Raw genomic sequence first — 18,511 nt, 5'->3', positions numbered from 1 at the left:
GTGCACATTGGGTCATTCAGAATAACTTCACACACACCCGCTACTGTGTATTTCCAAGTCTAATTCTGGCACTAAACCCATACCTGTCACCCAGCGCCTAAATACTAGGTCTCAAATTTATATCCCGCTAAATCTGTCCTTAGTGCTGTAGCTGGGCGAGTTATTTAGTGTCCGTTCAAGCACATTTCTTGTTCTGGGTTGAAATACAATTCCCAATTTAGCAATTTCATAATTTAGTGGTTTCTGCTATATCAGAGCTATTTGAAATCTATCCCTAAAAGGGTATATAATATTCAAGGTGCACATTGGGTCATTCAGAATAACTTCACACACACCCGCTACTGTGTATTTCCAAGTCTAATTCTGGCACTAAACCCATACCTGTCACCCAGCGCCTAAATACTAGGCCTCAAATTTATATCCCGCTGAATTTGAATACAATACTGTCATGGAACCATGAACCAGACGTACAACAGAGATAGGTGGAATAAGAAGGCTTTATTGAAAATCAAGCCGTAGCTAAAGTCCAAACGGATGGCTAAACTGAAGCAGGGTCTTGCGTAGACGGAGGTCAGGAACCAGGAGGGTAGTCAGACGTAGCCAGGATCAGGAACCAACGGGGTAGTCAGACGAAGCCAGGATCGGGAACCAACGGGGTAGTCAGACGAGGCCAGGATCAGGAACCAGAAGCAGCAGCAGTCTTTGAAGCATGTGCACACAGGAGGACCAAGCAAGGAACTGAAGCCACAGACCTTCTATATATATGAGCTAGGCATCCAGCTCCTCCCAGTGGGAAGGAGGAGCCGCAGGGTGGGAGGCTACAAGAACCCCAGAAACCAAGATGGCCGCCAGCACATGTCAAACGAAGGAGAACAGCAAGAAGGTAAGACCATGACAGTACCTCCCCCTCAAGGGCCCCTCCTCCGCGGAGTAAGGAACGGTTTCTGAGGGAAGCGTGCGTGGAAGGCTCGGAGCAAGCAGGAGCATGGACATCTGCGGAGGGAACCCAGGAACGCTCCTCTGGACCATAACCACGCCAATGGACCAAAAACTGCAACCGACCGCGGACCAGGCGTGAGTCCAGGATATTGCTCACCTCATACTCCTCACGATTGCCCACTTGGACCGGACGAGGCCGAGGAACCGAGGAAGTGAAACGATTACACACCAATGGCTTCAACAGGGAGACATGAAACACGTTGGAGATCCGCATGCCAGGAGGAAGCGCAAGGGCATAGGCTACCGGGTTTACCCTGCGAAGCACTCGGAAGGGACCAACAAAGCGAGGCGCCAGCTTGGGAGTGGGCACTCGAAGGTTGAGGTTGCGGGTGGACAACCATACACGGTCTCCGACCTGGTAGGAAGGAGCGGGCGCTCGTCTGCGATTCAGCCTGGAGTCTCTGGCGCTGCGCAGAGACCTCAAGGGACCTCTGGATCTGTACCCAAGAAGTACGTAGGACGGAAAGGTGATCCTCCACAGCCGGAAGTATCCTGGGGAGAGAATACCTCCGGTAACACGGCAGGTTGGAACCCATAATTGGCCATGAAGGGAGACGTCCCAGAGGAAGAGTTCACCGCCGTGTTCCTGGCAAACTCAGCCCAAGGCAGGAGGTCAACCCAATTGTCTTGGTGATCGGAGACATAGCAACGAAGGAATTGCTCCAAGGCCTGATTGGATCGTTCTGCGGCCCCATTGGACTGAGGGTGGTAGGCCGAGGAGAAAGAGAGATGAATCCCCAACTGGGAGCAAAAGGCGCGCCAGAACCTGGACACAAACTGACTCCCCCGATCCGACACAATCTCCTTGGGCAAACCGTGCAACCGGAAGACCTCCCTGGCAAAAATCGAGGCCAACTCTTGTGCAGAGGGTAACTTCTTGAGAGGAACACAGTGGCACATTTTGGAAAACCGATCCACAATCATGAGAATGACCGTATGGCCTCGGGATGCAGGGAGGTCCACAATGAAATCCATCCCCAGGTGTGACCATGGACGCTCCCCGGTGGCTATGGGTTGCAAAAGGCCCAACGGAAGGTGCCGAGGGGACTTACTCTGGGCACAAACGGAGCATGCCGCTACATATGCGGCGATGTCGGAACGTAGAGAAGGCCACCAGAACAGACGTGAAACAGCCCAGGACAGCTGATTCTTTCCAGGGATGCCCCGCGGCCTTGGAGTTATGGTAGGTTCGCAACAACCGAGTGCGCAACTCCTCAGGCACAAAACATCTGCCGTTGGGTCTCCCAGAGGGAGCACCAGATTGAGCCGCCAAAATCTGCTCACCCAGAGGAGAGGTCAGGCTGGTGCGAATAGCGGCCAGGATCTGATTCGGGGGTATGACCGATAGTCGGAATCGACTCCTCCCCGGACAGCTCGGAGTACTGCCGTGATAAGGCATCCGCTCTGATGTTCTTGGAGCCGGGTAGGTAGGAGACCACGTAATTAAAACGTGACAAGAACAGAGCCCATCTGGCCTGACGTGGTGTCAATCTCTTGGCCTCAGAGAGGTAGGTCAGATTCTTGTGGTCCGTCAGGATGAGAACCGGAACCACCGAGCCCTCGAGCAAGTGCCTCCATTCTTTAAGGGCCTGCACGATGGCCAATAACTCCCTGTCACCAATCTGATAGTTGCACTCCGCGGAAGACAGTTTCCGGGAGTAAAACCCACAAGGAAGCAGAGGACCCTCTGGTGTTCTACGCTGAGACAGGAGGGCGCCTACTCCCGTCTCAGACGCGTCCACCTCGAGGACAAAAGGCAACCCAGGGTTGGGATGCGACAGAATCGGAGCCGACACAAAGGCGGACTTTAGAGCCTCAAAAGCTCGGATGGCCTCGAGCGGCCAGACCTGAGGATTACTGCCCTTCCTGGTCAGATCCGTGAGAGGCTTGGCTAGCATGGAAAAGTCCCTGATGAACTTCCGATAATAATTGGCGAAGCCCAAAAAGCGCTGCAGGGCACGAAGCCCACTGGGCTGGGGCCACTGTAAGACAGCCGAAACCTTCTCAGGATCCATGGAGAACCCCTCAGCGGAAATGATGTAACCTAAGAAGGTTACCTGGGATCGGTGAAATTCGCATTTCTCAAGCTTACCGAACAGCTTGTTCTCTCGTAAGCGTTGCAACACTCGTCTGACATCCAGAATGTGGGCCTCCATGGATGCAGAATATACCAAGATGTCATCCAAATAGACCACCACACACTGCTGCAACAGGTCACGGAAAACATCGTTGATGAATTCCTGGAAGACTGCGGGCGCATTGCACAACCCAAAGGGCATAACCAAGGATTCATAATGACCGGTCCTGGTGTTAAACGCGGTCTTCCACTCATCGCCCGCCTTGATCCTTACCAGGTTATATGCCGCCCTCAGGTCGAGTTTGGTAAAGACCGTGGCCCCTTTGAGGCGATCGAACAGCTCGGAAATCAAGGGTATCGGGTAAGCGTTCTTGATCGTGATGCGATTGAGACCCCTGTAGTCGATGCAAGGCCTCAACTCACCGCCCTTCTTTTTCACAAAGAAAAATCCAGCCCCTGCCGGGGACGAGGATTTGCGAATGTGTCCGCGTGAAAGCGCCTCCCTCACGTACTCCTCCATGGCCTCATTCTCCGCTACCGACAGTGGATAGACTTTGCCACGAGGAGGAACGGCACCAGATTGTAACTCTATGGCACAATCGTATGGGCGGTGCGGAGGTAGGGCAACCGCACGCACCTTATCGAATACATCCCGGTACTCCTCGTATTCAGGAGGCAACAGAGAGTCCGAGGAAGTACACAGCAACTTGACAGGCCCATGGATGCAACTAGCCCCACACTGCGGTGACCACGAGAGGATCTCGGCCGATCTCCAATCGAAAGTCGGATTATGCTTCTGGAGCCAGGGGTACCCCAAGACCACCGAGTAGTGTGGAGACGAAATAACCTGGAGACAGACCGACTCTCTGTGAACGGCACCAATGGCCATCCCCACTGGAAGGGTCTCCTGAGTCACGTGTGGCGGCAGAAGGGGTCTGCCGTCTATCGCCTCAAGAGCCAGTGGGGAACCTCGAGGCTGCAGAGGAATGGAATTGGCGGCAGGCGAACACACTATCAATGAACAAGCCACCAGCACCAGAGTCCACCAACGCCTGGGTCGTCACCGAGCCCCCGACCCAGGAGAGGACAACAGTAATCAGTGGTTTGTCAACACGGGAAACCGGGGACGAGGAGACTCCACCCAAGATCTGCCCCCGACAGGATCTCAGGTGCGAGCGTTTCCCGGACGGTTCGGGCATGCCAACCGAAAATGCCCACCGAGACCACAGTACATGCATCGGCCCTCGCGTCTCCGGAGTACCCTCTCCCCCTCGGACAGGCGAGCAACCCCCAGCTGCATGGGTTGACCCCCAGACCAGTCATCCCCAGGAGGCGTGGGAGGAGAGGGAGGCACGGGTGGGACAGCAAACGTAGGCGCCAATCTGTTAGAAGGCCTCCGCAGGCTCTCCTTAAAGGAAGGTCTCTCCCTGAGTCTGGTGTCAATCAAAATCAGGAAAGAAATAAGGGACTCGAGCTCCACTGGTAGGTCCTTGGCTGCAATCTCATCCTTCAAGGCATCCGAGAGACCATGAGAGAAAGCAGCGACCAGAGCCTCATTATTCCAGCCCACCTCTGCTGCCAGGGTACGAAACTCAATGGCGTATTCAGCTACGGATCGTGAACCCTGTCTGATGGACATAAGGAGCTTCGCAGCAGAGGCAGCACGAGCCGGCACATCGAATACCTTCCGAAGAGAAGCAACAAAACCGGAAAACTCGGCAACCACCGGATTGTTGTTCTCCCATAAAGGGCTGGCCCAGGCCAAGGCCTTGTCCGAGAGCAGCGAGATCAAGAAGCCCACCTTTGATCTCTCAGTAGGAAAGGCATGTGGCAGCAACTCGAAATAAATGGCCACCTGGTTAAGGAAACCTCGGCACTGAGTTGGCTCTCCCCCAAAGCGCTGTGGAAGGGGGGCAGAACCGGTCATACCCCGAAACACCGCAGGTGCAGCAACAGGTGTCGGGGTAGACTCTGGCGCAACAACCGGAGCGGCAGTAGGAGCGGGCCCAGGAGCGACAACCGACCCATCGGCAACGGAAGCTAAATGAGCCGTGCGTTCAAGCAGGGTTTGTAACGCCACAGCGAACCGACCCAACAGGTGATCCTGCTGATCAAGTCTGGCAACCAGCGTAGGTAGCGGGGATGGCCCTGTACCGTCAGAATTCATGGCTTGGCCCTAATGTCATGGAACCATGAACCAGACGTACAACAGAGATAGGTGGAATAAGAAGGCTTTATTGAAAATCAAGCCGTAGCTAAAGTCCAAACGGATGGCTAAACTGAAGCAGGGTCTTGCGTAGACGGAGGTCAGGAACCAGGAGGGTAGTCAGACGTAGCCAGGATCAGGAACCAACGGGGTAGTCAGACGAAGCCAGGATCGGGAACCAACGGGGTAGTCAGACGAGGCCAGGATCAGGAACCAGAAGCAGCAGCAGTCTTTGAAGCATGTGCACACAGGAGGACCAAGCAAGGAACTGAAGCCACAGACCTTCTATATATATATGAGCTAGGCATCCAGCTCCTCCCAGTGGGAAGGAGGAGCCGCAGGGTGGGAGGCTACAAGAACCCCAGAAACCAAGATGGCCGCCAGCACATGTCAAACGAAGGAGAACAGTGAGAAGGTAAGACCATGACAAATACATTGGGCCAAATAATATATTTGTTGTTGTGGTGAACCATAACAATGAGAAAAACATCTAGTAAGGGACGCGGACGTGGACATGGTCGTGGTGGTGTTAGTGGACCCTCTGGTGCTGGGAGAGGACGTGGCCGTTCTGCCACATCCACACGTCCTAGTGTACCAACTACCTCAGGTCCCAGTAGCCGCCAGAATTTACAGCGATATATGGTGGGGCCCAATGCCGTTCTAAGGATGGTAAGGCCTGAGCAGGTACAGGCATTAGTCAATTGGGTGGCCGACAGTGGATCCAGCACGTTCACATTATCTCCCACCCAGTCTTCTGCAGAAAGCGCACAGATGGCGCCTGAAAACCAACCCCATCAGTCTGTCACATCACCCCCATGCATACCAGGGAAACTGTCTCAGCCTCAAGTTATGCAGCAGTCTCTTATGCTGTTTGAAGACTCCGCTGGCAGGGTTTCCCAAGGGCATCCACCTAGCCCTTCCCCAGCGGTGAAAGACATAGAATGCACTGACGCACAACCACTTATGTTTCCTGATGATGAGGACATGGGAATACCACCTCAGCATGTCTCTGATGATGACGAAACACAGGTGCCAACTGCTGCGTCTTTCTGCAGTGTGCAGACTGAACAGGAGGTCAGGGATCAAGACTGGGTGGAAGACGATGCAGGGGACGATGAGGTCCTAGACCCCACATGGAATGAAGGTCGTGCCACTGACTTTCACAGTTCGGAGGAAGAGGCAGTGGTGAGACCGAGCCAACAGCGTAGCAAAAGAGGGAGCAGTGGGCAAAAGCAGAACACCCGCCGCCAAGAGACTCCGCCTGCTACTGACCGCCGCCATCTGGGACCGAGCACCCCAAAGGCAGCTTCAAGGAGTTCCCTGGCATGGCACTTCTTCAAACAATGTGCTGACGACAAGACCCGAGTGGTTTGCACGCTGTGCCATCAGAGCCTGAAGCGAGGCATTAACGTTCTGAACCTGAGCACAACCTGCATGACCAGGCACCTGCATGCAAAGCATGAACTGCAGTGGAGTAAACACCTTAAAACCAAGGAAGTCACTCAGGCTCCCCCTGCTACCTCTTCTGCTGCTGCCGCCTCGGCCTATTCTGCTGCTGCCGCCTCGGCCTCTTCCTCCGCCTCTGGAGGAACGTTGGCACCTGCCGCCCAGCAAACAGGGGATGTACCACCAACACCACCACCACCACCTCCGTCACCAAGCGTCTCAACCATGTCACACGCCAGCGTTCAGCTCTCCATCTCACAAACATTTGATAGAAAGCGTAAATTCCCACCTAGCCACCCTCGATCCCTGGCCCTGAATGCCAGCATTTCTAAACTACTGGCCTATGAAATGCTGTCATTTAGGCTGGTGGACACAGACAGCTTCAAACAGCTCATGTCGCTTGCTGTCCCACAGTATGTTGTTCCCAGCCGGCACTACTTCTCCAAGAGAGCCGTGCCTTCCCTGCACAACCAAGTATCCGATAAAATCAAGTGTGCACTGCGCAACGCCATCTGTGGCAAGGTCCACCTAACCACAGATACGTGGACCAGTAAGCACGGCCAGGGACGCTATATCTCCCTAACTGCACACTGGGTAAATGTAGTGGCAGCTGGGCCCCAGGCGGAGAGCTGTTTGGCGCACGTCCTTCCGCCGCCAAGGATCGCAGGGCAACATTCTTTGCCTCCTGTTGCCACCTCCTCCTTCTCGGCTTCCTCCTCCTCTTCTTCCACCTGCTCATCCAGTCAGCCACACACCTTCACCACCAACTTCAGCACAGCCCGGGGTAAACGTCAGCAGGCCATTCTGAAACTCATATGTTTGGGGGACAGGCCCCACACCGCACAGGAGTTGTGGCGGGGTATAGAACAACAGACCGACGAGTGGTTGCTGCCGGTGAGCCTCAAGCCCGGCCTGGTGGTGTGTGATAATGGGCGAAATCTCGTTGCAGCTCTGGGACTAGCCAATTTGACGCACATCCCTTGCTTGGCGCATGTGCTGAATTTGGTGGTGCAGAAGTTCATTCACAACTACCCCGACATGTCAGAGCTGCTGCATAAAGTGCGGGCCGTCTGTTTGCGCTTCCGGCGTTCACATCCTGCTGCTGCTCGCCTGTCTGCGCTACAGCGTAACTTCGGCCTTCCCGCTCACCGCCTCATATGCGACGTGCCCACCAGGTGGAACTCCACCTTGCACATGCTGGACAGACTGTGCGAGCAGCAGCAGGCCATAGTGGAGTTTCAGCTGCAGCACGCACGGGTCAGTCGCACTACAGAACAGCACCACTTCACCACCAATGACTGGGCCTCCATGCGAGACCTGTGTGCCCTGTTGCGCTGTTTCGAGTACTCCACCAACATGGCCAGTGGCGATGACACCGTTATCAGCGTTACAATACCACTTCTATGTCTCCTTGAGAAAACACTTAGGGCGATGATGGAAGAGGAGGTGGCCCAGGAGGAGGAGGAGGAGGAGGAGGAAGAGGGGTCATTTTTAGCACTTTCAGGCCAGTCTCTTCGAAGTGACTCAGAGGGAGGTTTTTGGCAACAGCAGAGGCCAGGTACAAATGTGGCCAGCCAGGGCCCACTACTGGAGGACGAGGAGGACGAGGATGAGGAGGAGGTGGAGGAGGATGAGGATGAAGCATGGTCACAGCGGGGTGGCACCCAACGCAGCTCGGGTCCATCACTGGTGCGTGGCTGGGGGGAAAGGCAGGACGATGACGATACGCCTCCCACAGAGGACAGCTTGTCCTTATCCCTGGGCAGCCTGGCACACATGAGCGACTACATGCTGCAGTGCCTGCGCAACGACAGCAGAGTTGCCCACATTTTAACCTGTGCGGACTACTGGGTTGCCACCCTGCTGGATCCACGCTACAAAGACAATGTGCCCACCTTACTTCCTGCACTGGAGCGTGATAGGAAGATGCGCGAGTACAAGCGCACGTTGGTAGACGCGCTACTGAGAGCATTCCCAAATGTCACAGGGGAACAAGTGGAAGCCCAAGGCCAAGGCAGAGGAGGAGCAAGAGGTCGCCAAGGCAGCTGTGTCACGGCCAGCTCCTCTGAGGGCAGGGTTAGCATGGCAGAGATGTGGAAAACTTTTGTCAACACGCCACAGCTAACTGCACCACCACCTGATACGCAACGTGTTAGCAGGAGGCAACATTTCACTAACATGGTGGAACAGTACGTGTGCACACCCCTCCACGTACTGACTGATGGTTCGGCCCCATTCAACTTCTGGGTCTCTAAATTGTCCACGTGGCCAGAGCTAGCCTTTTATGCCTTGGAGGTGCTGGCCTGCCCGGCAGCCAGCGTTTTGTCTGAACGTGTATTCAGCACGGCAGGGGGCGTCATTACAGACAAACGCAGCCGCCTGTCTACAGCCAATGTGGACAAGCTGACGTTCATAAAAATGAACCAGGCATGGATCCCACAGGACCTGTCCGTCCCTTGTCCAGATTAGACATTAACTACCTCCCCATAACCATATATTATTGGACTCCAGGGCACTTCCTCATTCAATCCTATTTTTATTTTCATTTTACCATTATATTGCGATGCTACCCAAAGTTGAATGAACCTCTCCTCTGCCTGTGTGCTAGGCCTAAATATATGCCAATGGACTGTTGCAGTGGTGGCTGACATGAAGCCTGATTCTCTGCTATGACATGCAGACTAATTCTCTGCTGACATGAAGCCAGATTGTCTGTTACGGGACCTCTCTCCTCTGCCTGGGTGCTGGGCCTAAATTTATGACAATGGACTGTTGCAGTGGTGGCTGACGTGAAGCCTCATTCTCTGCTATGACATGCAGACTGATTCTCTGCTGACATGAAGCCAGATTGTCTGTTACGGGACCTCTCTCCTCTGCCTGTGTGCTAGGCCTAAATATATGCCAATGGACTGTTGCAGTGGTGGCTGACGTGAAGCCTGATTCTCTGCTATGACATGCAGACTGATTCTCTGCTGACATGAAGCCAGATCCTCTGTTACGGGACCTCTCTCCTCTGCCTGTGTGTGTGCTGGGCCTAAATATATGCCAATGGACTGTTGCAGTGGTGGCTGACGTGAAGCCTCATTCTCTGCTATGACATGCAGACTAATTCTCTGCTGACATGAAGACAGATTCTCTGTTACGGGACCTCCCTCCTCTGCCTGGGTGCTGGGCCTAAATATATGCCAATGGACTGTTGCAGTGGTGGGTGACGTGAAGCCTCATTCTCTGCTATGACATGCAGACTAATTCTCTGCTGACATGAAGCCAGATTGTCTGTTACGGGACCTCTCTCCTCTGCCTGTGTGTGTGCTGGGCCTAAATATATGCCAATGGACTGTTGCAGTGGTGGCTGACGTGAAGCCTCATTCTCTGCTATGACATGCAGACTAATTCTCTGCTGACATGAAGACAGATTCTCTGTTACGGGACCTCTCTCCTCTGCCTGTGTGTGTGCTGGGCCTAAATATATGCCAATGGACTGTTGCAGTGGTGGCTGACGTGAAGCCTCATTCTCTGCTATGACATGCAGACTAATTCTCTGCTGACATGAAGACAGATTCTCTGTTACGGGACCTCCCTCCTCTGCCTGGGTGCTGGGCCTAAATATATGCCAATGGACTGTTGCAGTGGTGGGTGACGTGAAGCCTGATTCTCTGCTATGACATGCAGACTAATTCTCTGCTGACATGAAGACAGATTCTCTGTTACGGGACCTCTCTCCTCTGCCTGTGTGTGTGCTGGGCCTAAATATATGCCAATGGACTGATGCAGTGGTGGCTGACGTGAAGCCTCATTCTCTGCTATGACATGCAGACTAATTCTCTGCTGACATGAAGACAGATTCTCTGTTACGGGACCTCCCTCCTCTGCCTGGGTGCTGGGCCTAAATATATGCCAATGGACTGTTGCAGTGGTGGCTGACGTGAAGCCTCATTCTCTGCTATGACATGCAGACTAATTCTCTGCTGACATGAAGACAGATTCTCTGTTACGGGACCTCTCTCCTCTGCCTGGGTGCCGGGGCCTAAATATCTGAGAATGGACTGTTCCAGTGGTGGGTGACGGGAAGCCAGATTCTCTGCTATGGAACCTCTCTCCAATTGATTTTGGTTAATTTTTATTTATTTAATTTTTATTTTAATTCATTTCCCTATCCACATTTGTTTGCAGGGGATTTACCTACATGTTGCTGCCTTTTGCAGCCCTCTAGCTCTTTCCTGGGCTGTTTTACAGCCTTTTTAGTGCCGAAAAGTTCGGGTCCCCATTGACTTCAATGGGGTTCGGGTTCGGGACGAAGTTCGGATCGGGTTCGGATCCCGAACCCGAACATTTCCGGGATGTTCGGCCGAACTTCTCGAACCCGAACATCCAGGTGTTCGCTCAACTCTATTCATGACCCTACATAGACTCAGCCCAGGGACACCCCTTAAGGGTAGAGGTTCCCTGTCCTCGTGCCTATACTGGCTCTCCCTCTATCACCCTATCCTAATTGACCAAAAGCTAGGCATATTAGACACACTAGAAAAACAAATACAAAAATACAAATCCCAACGCTATGTTTCCCCAGTCCATATATTTTCCGACTGGTTCGTCAGGGGAAGTGGAGACCAATACTCCATCAGCAATATCTCATGATAGAGATTTTCAAATTTGGCGTCTCTCAATCAAGACCCTCCAGGAATAGAAGCCCAGATGTAGGCAAAAAATGACCGGTGTCCCCAAGTCCTGTTCAAAAACAGCGCCTTATAAAGTGTCCACCCCCAATTAGTCCCTCCCCTCTTAGATAATTAGGTTCCCAAGATGCCTATTATTGGATATCACAGTTGTGAGCTGTATTACTGCTATCACGACCTACAGACTACCATAATCATCATTAGTGCTAAATAATCATCCTAACGCTTCCTCTACCAGCACTAGATCTCCATCCAGTTATGGAGCACTACACCCCTTGACGACTGAGCTAACCATCTGATTCCATCTGCCCTGGTATTTCAGCAATCGTGAGTAACCAAGTAACCTTCTGATTCCATCTGTTCTGGTATTTCAGCAAATCGTAAGTTACCAAATAACCTTTGTTGTGGTTCAACAATATGTGAATATTCACGATATACATATTCAGTATTTCAGCTAACCGTGAACAATCACGGAATGTGTATCATATTTCAGCTAACCGTGAACAATCACGGAATGTGTATTATATTTCAGCTAACCGTGAACAATCACGGAATGTGTATCATGTGAACCTATGCAATAAGTGAACTACAATATATTGGTTTCCTTAACGATTTCTCTTGGTCCTCAGCTGTGCCCTACACTCAGAGTACCCTGTGTGGGGGTAACCAAAATCCCCAGGATTGCTTACCAGTCGTGTATTTTTACCTATATATAGGTGTAACTGTAGCCATTTTTTGCCATTATAGGACATTGTTTGTCGACCTTCCTTGTATGTGTAGTCCGGCTGTAGGCCAGATTTTAATAGAATATTATTAAAAGGTATATTTTAATTGGGAAGGTGTTCCAGTATATGTTCAACTATTCTTCCCTTAGATTTATTTACTGCCAAGCAGGTTTGTGATGTGGTAGAGTTTATAACTAAAGATGGTGAAGGTGTGTGGCTGACTGGATGAGCAGGTGGAAGAAGAGGAGGAGGAAGCCGAGTAGGAGGAGGAGACAACAGGAGGCAAAGAATGTTGCCCTGCGATCCTTGGCGGCGGAAGGACGTGCGCCAAACAGCTCTCCGCCTGGGGCCCAGCCACCACTACATTTACCCAGTGTGCAGTTAGGGAGATATAGTGTCCCTGGCCGTGCTTACTGGTCCACGTATCTGTGGTTAGGTGGACTTTGCCACAGATGGCGTTGCGCAGTGCACACTTGAATTTATCGGAAACTTGGTTGTGCAGGGAAGGCACGGCTCTCTTGGAGAAGTAGTGCCGGCTGGGAACAACATACTGTGGGACAGCAAGCGACATGAGCTGTTTGAAGCTGTCTGTGTCCACCAGCCTAAATGACAGCATTTCATAGGCCAGTAGTTTAGAAATGCTGGCATTCAGGGCCAGGGATCGAGGGTGGCTAGGTGGGAATTTACGCTTTCTCTCAAATGTTTGTGAGATGGAGAGCTGAACGCTGCCTTGTGACATGGTTGAGATGCTTGGTGACGGAGGTGGTGGTGTTGGTGGTACATCCCCTGTTTGCTGGGCGGCAGGTGCCAAAGTTCCTCCAGAGGCAGAGGAAGAGGCCGAGGCGGCAGCAGCAGAATAGGCCGAGGCAGCAGCAGCAGAAGAGGTAGCAGGGGGAGCCTGAGTGACTTCCTTGTTTTTAAGGTGTTTACTCCACTGCAGTTCATGCTTTGCATGCAGGTGCCTGGTCATGCAGGTTGTGCTAAGGTTCAGAACGTTAATGCCTCGCTTCAGACTCTGATGGCACAGCGTGCAAACCACTCGGGTCTTGTCGTCAGCACATTGTTTGAAGAAGTGCCATGCCAGGGAACTCCTTGAAGCTGCCTTTGGGGTGCTTAGTCCCAGATGGCGGCGGTCAGTAGCAGGTCGGAGTCTCTTGGCGGCGGGTGTTCTGCTTTTGCCCACTGCTCCCTCTTTTGCTTTGGCTCGGTCTCACCACTGCCTTTTCCTCCGAACTGTGAAAGTCAGTGGCACGACATTCATTCCATGTGGGGTCTAGGACCTCATCGTCCCCTGCATCGTCTTCCACCCAGTCTTGATCCCTGACCTCCTGTTCAGTCTGCACACTGCAGAAAGACGCAGCAGTTGGCACCTGTGTTTCGTCATCATCAGAGATGTGCTGAGGTGCTATTCCCATGTCATCATCATCAGGAAACATAAGTGGTTGTGCGTCAGTGCATTCTATGTCTTCCACCGCTGGGGAAGGGCTAGGTGGATGCCCTTGGGAAACCCTGCCAGCGGAGTCTTCAAACAGCATAAGAGACTGCTGCATAACTTAAGGTTTAGACAGTTTCCCTGGTATGTATGTGGGTGATGTGACAGACTGATGGGCTTGGTTTTTAGGCGCCATCTGTGTGCTTTCTGCAGAAGACTGGGTGGGAGATAATGTGAACGTGCTGGATCCACTGTCGGCCACCCAATTGACTAATGCCTGTACCTGCTCAGGCCTTAACATCCTTAGAACGGCATTGGGCCCCACCAAATATCGCTGTAAATTCTGGCGGCTACTGGGACCTGAGGTAGTTGGTACACTAGGACGTGTGGCTGTGGCAGAACAGCCACGTCCTCTCCCAGCACCAGAGGTTCCACTAACACCACCACGACCATGTCCGCGTCCCTTACTAGATGTTTTCCTCATTGTTACCGTTCACCACAACAACAAAAATATTATTTGGCCCAATGTATTGAATTCAAATTCAGGCCTTTTTTTACAGACACCTAACACTATCTGGCTATCTATTTAGGTATCGTATTACACTAATACAGGCACAGCAGTAACGACAGATTTAGCTGAATATAAGTTGTAGACCTAGTATTTAGGCGCTGAATGACAGGTATACTTTTACGGACAGAATTAGACTTGGAAATGCACGGTAGCGTGTGAAGTTTTTGTGGATGACCCTATCAGCACCTTGAATCTAATATACCCTTTTATGGATAGATTTAAAGTAGGCCTGATACAGCAGAAACCACTAATTAAGGGAATTGCTAAGTTGGGAATTGTAACCCAGAACAAAAACTGTGCTTTGACGGACACAAAATAACTTGACCAGCTACAGCAATAACCACAGATTTAGCTGACTATAAATTTGAGGCCTATTATTTAGGCGCTGGGTGACAGGTATACGTTTACGGACAGAATTTGACTTACAAATGCACGGTAGCTTGTGTGTGAAGTTATTGAGAATGACTCTATCTGCACCTTCAATCTAATATACCCTTTTATGGTTAGATTTAAAGTAGGCCTGATACAGCAGAAACAAGTGATTTAGGGAATAGCTAAGTTGGGAATTGTATTTCAACCCAGAACAAAAATATATCATTTGCCAGACAGCAGACAGTATTACAATTTGCTGGCCACAGCTGAAACACCAGATTTAGGGTACTGCTATTTTGGCAATTGAATTTCACCCCTTAATAAAATAGCAAGCACAGCCAAGCCCCTGATGTAGGATATAGCAAAAAAATAACCACACTATTGATGGTTAAATGGACTTGGTGGCAGCTTGCCCCTGATGTAGGATATAGCAAAATAATAACCACACTATTGATGGTTAAATAGACTTGGTGGCAGCTTGCCCCTGATGTAGGATATAGCAAAATAATAACCACACTATTGATAGTTAAATGGACTTGGTGGCAGCTTGTGCTGGTGCACCACAAGACACAAAATGGCCGCCGATTACCCCAGAAAAAAGTGACTGAAAAACGCTCTGGGCAGCCTAAAAACAGTGAGTAATTGAATAGCAGCAGTTCAATGATCCACAGCTGTAGATCGATCACTGACTTAAGTGTTTTTGAGGAGTTAATCACTGCCTAATCTCGCCCTAACAGACGCAGCTGCAACCTCTCCGTACACTGATCAGAGCAGAGTGACGTGCGGCACTACGTGACTCCAGCTTAAATAGAGGCTGGGTCACACGCTGCACTGGCCAATCACAGCCATGCCAATAGTAGGCATGGCTGTGACGGCCTCTTGGGGCAAGTAGTATGACGCTTGTTGATTGGCTGCTTTGCAGCCTTTCAAAGAGCGCCAAGAAAGCAATGAACACTGAACCCGAACCCAGACTTTTACGAAAATGTTCGGGTTCGCTCATCCCTAGATATGATGCCAAGCACCACTCGCTAAATCGAGTTGCCAAGTTGCTGACAAGCCAGGAAGCTATTACTTCCAATTTTTCATTTTAGCAGCAACGTTAATAAGTCAGAGGACCAAAGAAAGATCTTAACTAGAGACATGTTTCCAGAAAGTCCAGAAAATGACCGAAACGTCTTTCTCTCTACAATGGTCATAAAAGAAAAGTACAAAACAATTGTATAATATGCGTTCTATGAACCAACGCGTTTATCACTAATACAAGGAACGTAACCTACTTTGTAGTTTAACTAATAATAAAGTTTGTGCGTTAGATTTCTGTCATTAAAGTACACACAAAATTGTGATACATCTATTCCAAGGTAAAACTTGCGTTCCCCAATCTTTAGAGGAAGACATATGAAAAGCCCTTTATTGCATTTCAGCTTATTCAACCTTCTGATAACAAAATTGAATATGCTGAAAAGGGGGGATTTGTTGTGCATTTTCATAGGTAAATGCATTGATATCCAATTATTTTAGTCAAGATTAATGTTCATTACCTTTAAGAGCCATGCTCGACTATAGTTACAATTTTGTATATCTTGAGTAGTCCACAGTAAGGTCGCACAAAGGTTTCTACTCTTCAGTGTTATTCTTCTCATGAACGTACCAGTCTGAGAAGAGGCCTCCTTGTCTACTTTTAAATTTATGACGGGAGATAAAGATAAGCTCTATGCAGCTGGTGATAATTACCTATACAATTAGGCATTTATTAATGAAGCAAAATATATAATATTCATGTATTAATTTAATGAGCCTTAGTCCTTAGCATAAGACAATCAGTAGGACATATATATATATATATATATATATATATATATATTACTTTATATTATATTGTTATATGTTATGGAGACATCTATCCAGTATATTATATATATTTCTCATTAGGAGAATAATCGTCTCTAAAAGAGTGTCTGTGAAGATGTGTGTTTTGTAACAATTATTCACATCTTTGGTATGAGAGGAGGTACTGATATCTCTGTGAGAAAACAAGGCCATTCAAGTTATTTATGATGCATAAATAAACAGTGTGAGAAACATTCAGAGAGACGCCTAGAGGTCTGTCTCTAATTGCTACAAGTGTCAGAATTAATCCCTATAGCTTTGAATTAAAGCTTGTAAGGTCAAATGTATAAAATAAGTTTATTCAGACTTACATAAGTTAACCCTTTATACTATGATGCAAATAGCTTACACAGCAGTGCCACCTAGGTATGAGTAGGTGACATTACAACAGTAGCAAAAGTGCATTCTGGGGGAGGTTACAATGTCACATTTTTTATCAATGATCATGCCCATCCGACTATGATTGGAAAGTTCCAAACTAGGAAGGTGTGTCTAACTGATAAGTTTGTGATCATAAACCATACACAGGGGGGAGAAAACACACACAGAAAAGGAGGAGAAGGAGACAAGTAAAGCTCTCTAGAGGGGTCTATCAAGATGAAAGCCATGGTGAGATGTGCTATGATGGACCACCCAGCTTTCCTAGGAGCAGAAGTGAGATTTCTACTAGGACTTGGTAAGAGACACAGAAAATGATATTTCATTTTATTAAGACTAATTTGATAGTGTGGGTGAAATGATACCATCTAGATTGGCGAATAAATAAATAATTAAATTAATTAATCATCTCCATATTGAGATGTAGTCTTAGGATATTGTGAGGCTTCATTCTACCTGCAGAAGAATCTAGACTCATAATTTAACAAATCATTAAATGATTGCATATATATATATATATATATATATATATATATATATATATGTGAAGGATTCCCACAGGAAATACTTATTTCAAATCCTTCCCATTTAAGATATGATCTAGCAAAGATCCTAGATCCCTGTTATTTTTCTTAATGGTCTTACCAAAGTTATATGTGTGAAAATAGTCCAGGATGGGGCGGAAGGATACAGTTATCTCTTCTAAGTTATATCCTTGAATGGATTTTCCCATCTTGAAGTCATGTGATGTATAATTGGTTAGAAGCGGGCAGAATGTATTTAGCATTCCATATTGATGTCTAGGATTAGACATGCCCGTCCTGATATCATGAGGTTTTCTCTGAACCGGAGTAATATATATAACTTATGTTCCTACTTTGATATCCTAACCAAATAATAGCTTGGTTATAATGTGACAAGTTATTTCCACTCACATGTATTGTTAAGCTTGTAATGCTATATATATTCATTTGCATGTATCATTGTGTTTATTTACTTATATATGTTTATAATTTTGTAACCAATAAATCGGCATATTTTCATAATACCTGTGTATTATTGTATAATGTAGAACTACATGTTTATCATTAACATCATCTCACGTCAAAAAGAACTTATTTATCTGAGGAAATAGTCAGACTCAGATGTGAATTGTATCAATTAGGTTGTCTACAATTCACCAGGTCATGATTTTAAGAATTTATGACAAATTTTATCAATTTAATTTTTTATGGTTAATTATTTTTATGACCATAATTAATAATTCTTAATTGAATTATTACCACCCGACACTCTGTGAAATGCAAGCTTTAAATACTGCAATTAATTTCTAGGTTTAAAAAAACACCCATTTTTTGCAAGACCCTAAATATAGAGCTTTTGCTGCATTTGTCACAGTGAAATATAAGCTTTAATTACGGTAATTATATTCTGAGTAAAAAAAAAACACCTACTGTTTGCAGGAGCCTACATCTAGGGTCTTTGCTGCATTTGTCACAGTGCAATACAAGCTTTAACTACTGCAATTATATTATGGGTTAAAAAAAAATACCCATTTTGTGCAAGACACTTGAGTGGGTTATTGGCTATTCACTCGGGGGCCCCTATTGTACTGCTATGACCACCCATTTACCCTAACTCACCCAATAAGACACAGAGACCAGAGTTGGATAATAATGGCCACAGCAGCCGTTTATTAACATAAATACAACAAACCATAAATCATATTACATTTTCTT

The sequence above is a fragment of the Bufo gargarizans genome, chromosome 6 (genome assembly GCF_014858855.1).
Source record: "Bufo gargarizans isolate SCDJY-AF-19 chromosome 6, ASM1485885v1, whole genome shotgun sequence".
In the NCBI taxonomy this organism is placed as follows: Eukaryota; Metazoa; Chordata; class Amphibia; order Anura; family Bufonidae; genus Bufo; species Bufo gargarizans.
This window is presented reverse-complemented; position numbering follows the sequence as displayed.